This window comes from Lontra canadensis, unplaced genomic scaffold (genome assembly GCF_010015895.1).
Source record: "Lontra canadensis isolate GAN:19392208 unplaced genomic scaffold, GSC_riverotter_1.0 scaffold173, whole genome shotgun sequence".
NCBI classification, from domain to species: Eukaryota; Metazoa; Chordata; class Mammalia; order Carnivora; family Mustelidae; genus Lontra; species Lontra canadensis.
Genome location: NW_022631167.1, coordinates 981,030 through 992,596, shown reverse-complemented (window position 1 = coordinate 992,596; position 11,567 = coordinate 981,030). Strand labels below are relative to the sequence as shown.

The window sequence follows — 11,567 nt, the reverse complement described above, 5'->3', positions numbered from 1 at the left end:
GCAACATGGGGATGCTGAAGAACTCCCTCCCAGGGTTCATAAGCAGCTCCAAACAAGTTGACAGACTCCCAGGGACAGAGCATGAGGCTGTTTTGGGCTTGGGGCCGTAGGAAGTATCCTGTTCCTCTTGGGCACTGGCAAGAGCTGAGGGTATCTAGCAGTACTTGCTCTGGGGCAGGATAGGGCAGGACTCAGCCACTCCGAGCCCCTCTCCTGTGACTTCCTTCCTGGCTTCCTCGGCCGCCCAAGGCAGTGCTAAATCTGGTCACCACTTGTCTCTCCTTGCAGTGGCTGTCATGCCGGCTGTCATGCCCAGCTCCCAATCCAGGTCACTGGCTCCCACACCCCCGCCCTCCCCAGCAGCCTCGGAGATCAGTGCTTTTGTTCTTAAGTGCTGCTCATTAGACCCTGGCTGTGTGCCTGACACTGGGCCTACTGCTTTAAGAAGAAATCACAGGCCCCCTTTGCAGCTGCGATATGCCAGACTCCATCATGAGGTGCTCTGAGGGAGACAGGATCACTTCTGTTTTATAAGTGAAGAAACTGAGGCTCAAAAGGTAAGTATCTCAATCAAGGTCACTCAGCTGGCAAGGGCAGAACCAAGGTTGAAACCTAGATCAGTCTGGTCGCCGAGCCCGTGCTTTGAATCCCCAAGGTCCTGTGATAAGAAGACAGGACACAAAGGTGCAAGCAGGAGCTGGGGGGTGTCCCTGGGGAGGATAGGTAGGGCTCAGTCTGAGAGTAAGGTGAGGTCCGAGGGGAGCGTGCAGGGCTGCGGGAGACAGGAGGCAAAGGCCTGCAGTGTGCGTGATGGGGAGGCACACACACACTCACCCAGATACACGTATCACACACGCACACAGACACACATGCACAGACAACGCGCAAACACATGCAGTCATGCAGACATACAGGAAAGAGGCTGGCAGACACCCAAAGACCCACAGGACCGGCACGCACATAAAAGCCACACACAAAGACCCAGCTGCACACAAAAGACACTCACGGACCCAGAAATCACACCCATGTTGAGACACATGAGAGAGACACACAGACCCAGCGTCGCTCAGACTCATACACAGACACCTACACATACACAGACACCACCGCCCCCCCGCCTCCCCGCCCAGCACACAATCTGGAGGGAAGGGAGGGAAGAGCCAGGGCCGCCTCATTTCCAGGCCTCCTCCTCTAAGGCGAAGGGAAAAGCCTTCCCCAGAAGTGCTGAGTCAGCAGCGGGTGACAAATGAGCCTCGGGGCGGCGGGCTCCGGGAGAGCACTTAGCCTGCAGAGCGCCTGCCTGCCAGCCAGGCCCGGGCCAGCGGAGAGGGGGCAGGGAGCGGCCACAGGCTGCCTGCTCCGGGGGAGGCCCCAGGGAGGAAGTGACTCACTTTGACTTTGCAAAGCCGGACTTTGCAGCCCAAGGTCACACGGCAGGCGCTGCCAGCAGGCTTCCTGCTGAGAGGCGGGGTGGACCCTGACCTGTGCAGAGCTGCCCAGGTCAGGCCTAGGAGAGGCTGGACCCAGGTGGGACGGAGGCAGGGGGCTGGGCCTTGGCCCTTGGGCCTTGGCCCTTGGCCCTTCCCCCTGTCTGGGCTCCACCAGCAAGAACAGACAATGGACCCTAAGCTCTGAGACTGTGCCAGGAGACCTTCAGGGTCCTTCATGAACACTCCTCTTCACAGCCTACGGTCCACACAGGAATCTAGGGAAAGGGGACATCATGGCAGGCCTGGGTGGTCGCAGCCACCCCCCAGCCTGGCTCTCCTGCCCTCTTGCCCTTGTGATTTATTCTTCAGGAAGCAGCCAGCAAGGTCTTTTCAAGACATCAATCACATGATTTCCTCCAGTGGCTTCCCACTGCATTTAAAATAAATTCAACCCCTTGTCGTTAGTAACATCTTTCTTTCAAAGGGGCCTCTCTTGACTGTGGAAGAAGGAACTGTTAAAAATGACACGAGGGCCACATGGGACCCGGGATGTCCCTGGCACACAGCCCTAACTGGCCTTGTTTCCACCTCCTTTGTCCCCACCCCCAGCTTTGCATGAGTGGCCCGAATCTCAGCAAAAACTCTCACCTTCTCAGAGAGATCATCCCTGACAGCCTCCCGCTTGTCAGTCCCCGTGCAATGACTCCCTGTTAGCTCTTTTAGAGTATTTGCAGCTTGCTGGGCTTATCTTTTTTATTTGTTTACTCCTGTGCTGTCTGTCCAAGCCCCTCCCTCCGCGAAAGCTTCTTGATAGCAAAGATCTTTTCTGTCTTGTGCGACCTTGTGGGGGTCCCTAGTCCCCCAGCAGAGCATCTGGCACATGGGGGTGTTTGGGAGTATTTCCTATGGGAGAGCGAGGATGAGGGGCAGGCCTGAACGGGAAATACGGGATTTCCAAAAGCACAGGTCTCCTTAGGGACACGCGGGTAAGGGGAGGGACAGAGAATGCGGGGAGGTGCTGGCGTGAAGGGCCTATGGATAGGGGCTACAGCACGGGATAAACACCATAGACACCAAAGCGTCCCTGAAACCAGCCAGAAGGCTGTGGAATAATCCAGGCCTGGCTCTCTCGGTTGCTAGCTCTGTGTCTTTGGGCTAGTTATTTACTCTCTAGAAAATGAGAAGGAAGACACTCTTTCTTCCAGGTGATTGAAGGCTCTGGGTACCCCCCCAACTCCCTGAAGTCATTTCCTCTCCATGCCAGCTCGTTAGACACAGGGCTCTGCCCGAGAATCCAGAAATGGAGAATTCCTTTCCTTAGGAGGGTCTGGAAGATGCCAGCTATGTTTCCACTCCAGGTCCTGCCAGGCCCTGTGGTTCAGTTTCTTCCTAGGTGGACAGGCACTGAGCAGGGTTCCCCCGCTCAAAGGTGGCCCTCTGGGGACAGTGGGGAAGTTTGACAAAAGGGAAACACTACGAAGTCCTCCCATCCTGGCTCTGTGGCTTCAGCGGCCTCTAAGCTGGTGGACTTTTTTTTTTTTTTTCCTTCTGTTGATTGACTCCTGTCTTTTCCATCCCTGCCACCCCAGAATGAGGATCCAGTAAGAGAATCATCTTGACAGTGCTTTTGGAAAGTGTTCCTGCTGGAGGAAGGTGAGGACGTCTCTGCAGCTGAGATCCATGCACAGCAGTGTGGAGAATGGAATGCTGCTGAACCCACTTTGTCTCCATGCCAGAGGGCCCGTCTTTCTGACTCTCCAGCCCCTACCCCATCTCCGGGAGCTGGTGCGGCAGCCCCAGGCCTGGCTGTTCCTGCTTTGGTGGAGAAAACAGAAAGTGAAAGTGGCTCTGGGGGGAAGCAGCCCAACAGAGCCCGCAGCCTGCCAGCTGTCTGCAGAGGGACCCCAGGAAGGAAGGTCAGCTGCTTGCCCTCGGGTCCCCTGCCCTGCGCTGCTCACCCGGGGCCAGCCCCCTGTGCCTGCGGTCTTTCCTGCTGCAGTCCTGGGCAGAGCAGCCTGCCTGGGCAGCAAGACGGTGTCCTGAGGTCACCACCAGTCCCCAGACTACTGTCCTGACTCAACCTCCCTTGTGGGTGAGAGGAGGGGAGAGAAGTCCTGGCAGCCAGTGGGTTGGCCCCGTGGGGTGTGTCAGCAGCTGGGGTTGCTGGGGCGGGCTCAGGATGCTGCCTCAGTCGAGGCTTTCCTCTGAGGGCTCCCGGCAGGGCTTCCCAAGGGTGTCACAGGGAGGCCCAAGGTATGGGTGTGGGTGGAGGAAAGTGAGAGACAATAGCATCGGCGAACCTCAAGTACTAACCACAGGCCAGGCCCTATGCCAGGTGCTCTGGCCACCCAGCAAAGCCCCGGGTGCCCCGATCCACCTGCGAAAAACCCTGTTCTATTGGCCTGTCTGTCTCCATCCATCCCTTTAATCCACAAATAATGTTTAAGATCCTCTGTGTGCGGCTGCTGTTCTAGACACAGGGGACACAGCTAGGAAAACGTTATTTTTTTAAATTCTTGTCTTCACGGAGTTTCCTATTCTAGCGGAGGGAAAACAGTCAACAATCAACAGACAGAGGCCAGGTGGGATGCTGATGGTGACAAAGGAGGGACGGGGGATGGGGTGCTGGAGTCGGGAGAGGTTTGCGATTTGAACTAGAGAGGGTGGGGAAGCCCTGGCTGAGAAGGCGGCATCGTTTCTGATTCTGAACATTTCTGTAATCCACACAAAAGTCAAGGGCATGGGTATGATCAGTCATCCCGAGGAAGGACAAAGAAATCAAGCCCCAAGAATGAGTCCAAGGTCAAACGGCTGGGACGTGGAGGAACTGGAATCTGAGCTCAGGTTCTAGCCTGTGCTCGCCACCACCACACCGTACTGGGCGCAGAGAGAAAGAGAGGACGGAATGCAAAGGAAAAGGGAAAAAAAGGGCGTATGGGGGCCTTGCAATGGTGGCCATCTGTTTTCCAAACTGAAAATCAGGACACGACCTGAAAAGATTTTCCTGTTGCTCATAATGAGAGTGGCCGTCTGGGAGAGGCAGTTTGGATGCTGGCCTGAAGGGTGGGATTTCTGAGACATTCCAGTGGCTTTTGGGCTCACGAGGCAGTCCAAGGGTAAGGCATTGCCATGGCAACCCCAGCCTGGCCTGGGGGCCAAGAGCCTGGTGCAGGGCCACATGGCAGAGAGGCTGAGCCGGGCACAGGCCCAAGATTCTGCAGGCCAAGGGGGTGGCCAAGGCCGAGGAGGAGGTGGAGAGGGGAGAGGGGTATGACCTGGCTCCCGTGCTCTGGGCCGATTGGGAGGCTACGCTGGCAGATTCCCAGAAGCCCCCTGGCAGGAGTCTCTGAGGCTTATGGGGCAAGAACCCAGGCTTTCCTGTTAGACAAGTCTCATTTGAATCCTCCCTCTCTCTGGCCCTGGGCAAGTCACACAACTCTGATGAGCTTGTTGCCCCATCTGCAAAATGGGGCTAAGAACTCGTCTCTAAGGAGAGTTACAAAGATGATCCTGTACTGGGATCCTTCAGCAGCCGCGGCTGGTACACTGCAGACTCAGTCCATGGTCACTGCGGTTTCCCTCCACCCGGCAAGGCGCTGGGGGCATGCCAGGATGGTAAGCCGGGTGGGAAACGGATGACCCAGCCAGCCAGGGCAGTCGCAGATTCCCAGCCAAGCCCTGCACGTGGGCTGCGGCTTGGTCAGCAACACAAGAACAATATCCTTCCCGAACAGCGAGGCCCACAGTGCAAACCCTCCCCCCCACCCCTCCTCCCTTCACTGTACAGCCCCAGTGCCCTGCTCCATAAGCCTCTCCCCTGGGGGCTCCAGGGCCCACATGTCCTCTGTGCCGGTGGGCAGTGGAACAGAGACATTCCCCTTGCTCCTGCCAGGTGACACCTTCCCTGTTGTCTGAGACTTTCAGCAAACTGCTGCTCCCACTAGTCCTTAAAGAAAGGAAAGAACCAGAAGGAACTTCAAAGGCTTTTGCCTTCCACCCTCTCCAATACCTCTTCTGTGGGCTGAGCTGCACCCCTCTGGTCATGGCCAGGGCAGAGTCAAGGGCAGCTGGAATTCCCGCCCCACCAAAACTCTACCAATAATTCACCACCGTGCGGCCTTGAGCATCCTCTCTGGGCCTCCTTCCCTTCTTTTGTAGAGTGGGGACTTAGACTAGATCGTCTCTAAAGTCTAGTCCTGACCCCTAAGGGATTACATTCCTCCACTCCTTCATCCACGTGCTCCCTCATTCACAGCACTTACCACTTCTCGACACTGCATCTGCTCTGTTTGTCCACTGGCTGCCTTCCTCCATGCCAGTTCTACCAGAGCAGACTTTTTGTTGGTTTTGTTTCCTGCTATACCTCTGCCACCTACCAGAGGGCACGGCAGGTAGTAGAAGCTTGCATCTGTCCGCGTCCTGGAAGAGAATGGGCTGATCCAGGGCAGTTGCACACGTTGTAGACAAGGTAAGGGGAATTAACAAGGAATGGTGAAATCTCCTGGAGCTGACAACAGGGTAGGGGCTGGGTCTGAGGGAGCATGGCCCAGCTGAGTTGTAGAATAGGATGACAGGACAGGAGCTGTGGGTCTGGGGCTGAGGAAAGCTGCCACTGCCAAACCCTGGTTCCAAGCAAGTGGGGGAATAAAGACCCCCATGTCCTTCTGCTTTTTATCTTCTGCTGCAGCTTCCCATTGGCTGAAGCCATCCAGAAGCCAGACAGTAAAAGAGCTCTGAGACACGGTCCTTTAGTGGTCAGACTCGGGGCCACAGGAAGGGTAGAAGAGGATGGACTCTGAGCCTGGTGGGGGGCACGTGAAGCCTTCCACGTCTCATGCAAGAGCTGCTTGCTGAGCACCTGCTCTGGGTCCGAGTCCGTCCACCGGAAAACAAACACGTGCATGACGCTTTACAGAGCTAGATCTCTGCCCTCCAGGAGGCACAGACAGGCCCCTGACTGGATCTTGAAGAGTCTCTCTTCCCTCTGCCTAGAGGGGAGTCCTCTCTAAATGTAATCTGAGGGCAGCAAGTAGTTAAATTAGTCTCATTTGCAAAATCACACTGACAAATGGAAATGAGGGAGGCTGAGGAGTGACGGGAGGACTAGAGCAGGAAGAGGGTCTGGAGGCTGTGGGGGATGGGAACGGGAGGCAGAGCCACAAACAAGCCCGAAAGGAAGGTGACCTTGAAGCTGTGGTGCAGGCTACAGTTTGAAGGGTTCAAATCCCACTCCTTCACTCATTTGCTGTGTGATCTTGGGTCTGTTCCTCGACACCCCGATTCCGTTTCATCATCTACACAAGCCGGGCCAGTTGGGGTTGGGTGGGGTTGGGTGGGGTGTGCGGGGGTGGGGGGGTGGGTGCGGGGTGGGGGTGGGGGGGAGAAATAGGATATAGGAATTTTGTGCGGATTAAACCAGAATCCGTGAGAAGGGTGAGCACGGGGTCTGGGCACATGGTGAACACTATTATTATAATTAGAGACAGGGGCCACCCCCTCCCAGCCCCCACCATCGCCTTTCTCACCAAGAGGGATCTCCACCCCCTCTCCAGCTCCATTTAATTCTGAATGTTTTAGGTCATTCTATGCCTGGCGTTCTGCCAAGGCTCTGACAAAGACAGGAGTTTCTGCTCATTCATCCTAATGCAAGTTCCTGCGTTTATGATAATAGGGGGAGAAAAATGCATGAAAGGACTCGCTGCCTGTGGAGGGGAAATCTGCTTAGAATTGAAAATCCGAGTCCTTCCTTGGCCTAGCCCTTCCCTCCCAGCGCTTTGGCAAAGGCAGCCGAGGGGAGGGGGGGTGGGGAGAAGAGGAAGGGGAGGGAGGGCTGGGGGAGGAGGAGCGGGCCGAAGAGGACCACGGGCATTGGGGGGCAGGGGCAAGGCCCTGCCCCCGCCCCCCCTCCAACCCCGCCGGGTGAATGGGCTTGGGGTGGCTGAGGAAGCCTGCCAAAAAGGCAGAGTGAAAAGGCCAGGCCCCGAGCGGCGGCGCGGTGCGCGGTTTCCATGGCGACACCAGCTGCTGCCTGCGCTGGGCGCTGGCTGCCTCCTTCTGCGGGGCCTCGTCTGCCACCACATGGTTACCCGGCTCCGTGAGGAGGAAAAATCGGACGGGTCGCCTTGGCCCAGTGTGTCACCGATAGTGCTCTAGGTACCGCGCAGGGCTCTGCAGGGGAGACGGGGTCCCAGGGGGTGCCCTTGGAGCCTCTGGAACCACGTGCCTCATCCCGCGGGTGTGGAGGGAGGGGATGCCACGAGGCCAGACAGGTGGGCACGGAGCTGGGACAGGCTCCCTGAGTTCTGCGCGTCCTTGGTGGGAAGTGGCGGGCTAGAGGGCCTCTGGAGGACGGAGGAGGTGGTAGGACCCCGGGGCTGGGGGAGGCTTTGCAGCAATCTGGGAGAGGGGCCAAGGCTTGTCCTAGGGCTCCTGCAGGAAGTAAAAGGGGGATACGAACTCTTTAAGAGGTAGAAGTGACCACTTCTGGTACTAGGGTGAAGAAGGCTGAGGAAGTAGAGGCATCTAGAACATCTATCTCCCAGGGCAGCATGTAAGTGGGGCTGTGCTTTCTAAGGCAGAAACGGGGACCTGAACGGTCTGACACCAGGACTCTCCTTACCTCCTTCTCTCCCGGCTCCCAGCCCAGAGCCTCTTAAGGACTTGGATCAAGGAAGGGATGCCCAAGTTTGACAAGTGAATAAGTGAAGGGGGAAGAGATAAGAAAGTATAATAAAAGATAAGAGATACGAGATGTGCTCCACCCAAGTAATTACCAGCCCTCCAGGGGCACACCACTCCAGGAAACCCCAGCCACCACCCCGCAGCTGCACTGGCCTCGCACACGCAGACACACATTTTGTGGGACTTTGTCACCTAGATGTGTGGCAGTGCTTTTGTTATTTTTGGTCGTCTTAGCGTCCAAATCAGGTATCACAAGTTTATTGCAATTCTGTTTGTTTGTATTTATGCACATATTTATTCATTTTTTAAAATTTTTAAAAAAATTTATTCATTTTAGTAAGTGAGCTGCCGCCCACCGTGGGGCTTGAACTCACACCCCGAGATCAAGAGAGGCATGCTCCGCGGACTCAGCCAGCCAGGAGCCCAAATTCTGTTTGTGTTTGCTCATTGCAGAGGGTTTTTTTTGTTTTTTGGTTTTGTCTCTACAAGCTGTGTCAGGTTGGGGTCCCATTTCCTGAGCCCTGAAACAGGTCTACCTGTGAGGGTGTTGGTTTGCAAGCAGCCCTCGTTTTGAGGAAGCAGATCTGGCAGGTGGCTTTTTGAGGCAGGCGGTCCAGGGGTATCCTCATGCTCTAGGGAAGAAGTCTCTACAGCTTTCCTTTCCGCGGGGGCGCCCGGAGGCTGGGGCTCCCCGTGCTTCTAGAGGGCTCAGTGGACATTGTATTGTTTACTTCTTGATCATCAAATGTTGATCATGGGAGTGTGAGGTCCTTGAAGTAGGGACTTGGGGATGGCTTACGGAGGCATCCGTCCCTAGAGCAGTTTCCAGCTATCAGGAAGCACTCAGATTTTGTAAAGGAGTGATTAAGTGGATGTACAAATGGAGGCATCTGGGAACTGGCCAGTTTTTCTCATGGGTTCCTCCTCTGAGGGGGTTCAGGAGGCCGCTGCCTGGTTTTCTCGTTCATCTAGCTGTTTCCAAGGAGAGTCTGATTCCCAACTGCCCCGGAGACCACGAGGGCAGAGGTGTTACATATCACCCAACCGATGTTCTCTGTGTGCCTACGGGTGCCAGGCCCAACGTGGGGCACAGCAGGTACAGTGGTGGGCGAGACGGACAGGGTCCGTATTCTCTTGGAGCTTACATATGAGAGTGGCCGACAGAACATCGTAAGTGAATGAGTGAATGCATTAAGTGGTATAAGTGAAGTGGGAAAGGGCCTGCGAGAGAGGCTGGAAAAGAGAACCTGATTTCCATAGGGCAGTCAGGGAAGGCCTTTCTGAGAAGATGGCACTCTAGCTGAGCCCTAAAGGTTGAAAAAGAGCCAGATGTGTGAAGAGCTAATGAAATGTTGTTGTAGGGAGAGGGACCAGCAGGTGCAAAGGCCCCATGGCAGGAAAAAGTTTGACATGCTTCTGGAAGGCCTGTGGTCAGAGAGGTGCGTCTGCACCCGGTGTTGAAGGGCCTTGTAGCACACAGTGAGGGCTGTGGTCATTTGAAACACACTGACAACCATCGTTAGGTTTGTATGTGTGAGTGACAAGATGTGACTGGTGCTCTGGCTTCGAGGTGGAGGAGGGATTGGGCGTGGGGAGCACAGTTAGGAGGTGAGAGGTAAGGGGACATAGGCAGGTGAGGGAGGTGGTCATAAGGATGGAGAGAAGTGGGTAGGAATGAGCCCTGGCCGGGGAGGGGCTGAGAGGATTGTTCGTGGGGGACTGGAGGGTGGGAGGAATGGGACAAGTCTCTGGGCCCCTGGGTTTCTGGCCTGGGGAATCCAAGAAACCTGGTAAATGATGCAAAGTCCAGTTGCTATCAGAGAAAGACCTTCTGTTTACTGGACATGTGAGAATCTTTCCTCCAGAGCCCACACAGGCTGGGCAGGAAAAGGTTCTGCTCCTGTTCGTTAACTCACGAGCCCCTGTGTGAACGGCTCCTCACTGGCAGGGGCCCGGGAGACACGGAGTCAGGAGAGCAGAGCTCGGAGAGAGTTGTTATCAACTGGAACAGTGTGGTTTTGAATCGTGTAATTCTTTCTGTGGCTGTTCCCCCACTTCTAGCGTTTGGAAGCATGCCTGGATCCCATCGTCTGGACACAGGACTCTATTTTTGCAAGGCCTTTCTGGGGGAAAGGGGAGCAACTTCATGGCCCCAGAGGGCAGATGGTGAGAAGCACAAAGATGGTGATTCCAGCTCAGCTCAGCAAGGGCGAACTTGCTCATCATCACGGCTTTCTCACGGGGATGAGCCTCTCATCACTAGATGTATTCAAGGCTGGCAGGAGACTGGGGCTTCCTCAAAGGCGGAGCCTGAATCGCTGCCGTTCGGAAGGCCTGTTTCCTCCAGCTTCCCTGCATCTCAGGACAGCAGCTGCCTCCCATGACCTGCAAAAACACCCCCTCTGCCGGCCCCTTAGAGACCGCAGCTCGGTCACAGAAGCCTGCCCTGTTTGCTCTGGGCTTCACAATCTCTGTTTTCGTCCCTCCCAGCACAGACCCCTATGTGGGCGGAGTAGTAGGGCCCAGCTGAAGGTGAGCTCGGGCCTAGTCCAAGGTCTCCTGGCTTTTCAGGAAAGGGCATCCTTTAGGGCCAGGAGTGGCCCCCAAACACTCCCACTGACCAGCTAGCCTTCTGCGGGGACACCAAGGGCGTCATGGGTATGAGGAGGAGGTTGTCCTATCAAGCCTTCCCGGCAACCCCAACTCCCCACACCGCTGTTCCCAGCAGCAGTGGCCACCAGAAGAGCGGCTTGCCTGCAGATGGAGAGAGATAGGCTGGGGTACTCAGGGACCGCGACCCCCACAGGCCAAGACAGGCTGCGTGGTCCCAGCAGCTGCAGTGGGTCCCCCTGAGCGGCGGGCGGGGAGAGGGTGGGCTAGTCTGCAGCCCTGGAGAGAAAGAACCTGCCCCTGTGGAGGCCGCCCCAGGCCACACAGGCCACCTGGCATCTCTGGGCTACCTCAGAGGTCTAGTTCTTTGTTCGCATCTTGGAGGCTCCGGTTTCCTACCTGGAAATGAGATATGCTCAGAGCTACTTTCCGTGCGAATGGATTGAAATGACGGACAGGACAGGGGCAGCACCATCCAGGCACCTAGTAGTGCTGGACAGCGAGTTTTCTCCGGGAACTTTGTTTTCCTCCATGTCCTCCCCACCCCTGTCATCTAGAGGAGCAGAATTGCTCACCAAAGCTGGGAGAGCTGTGCTTGTAGGGAGAACAAGGTCCTTTGCCTTCTGAAGGAGCCCTGCCTCTGCTGATAGGGCTGCAAACTTGTATCTTGGTCCAAAATAATAAGGCCGGAGGGAGGGTCAGCTGTGGACCTGTGGGCCCGCTGGGCTATCCCAGTGGGTGCTGTGGAGTGAGGCCAGCAGAAGTGGGCTCCCCATCTCCCTGGGCTGTGGCCCCACACTTTGGGGCAGGGTCTGGGAAGGGGACTGTGGACCTGGAGATAGCAGA

The 11,567-nt window shown here is 56.2% G+C and overlaps 1 pseudogene; it reads left to right on the top strand.

Annotated features, from left to right (window-relative positions):
• The first annotated feature begins 4,237 nt into the window (after positions 1-4,237).
• Positions 4,238-5,532, top strand: LOC116860256 (annotated as a pseudogene).
• Positions 5,533-11,567: the final 6,035 nt, after the last annotated feature.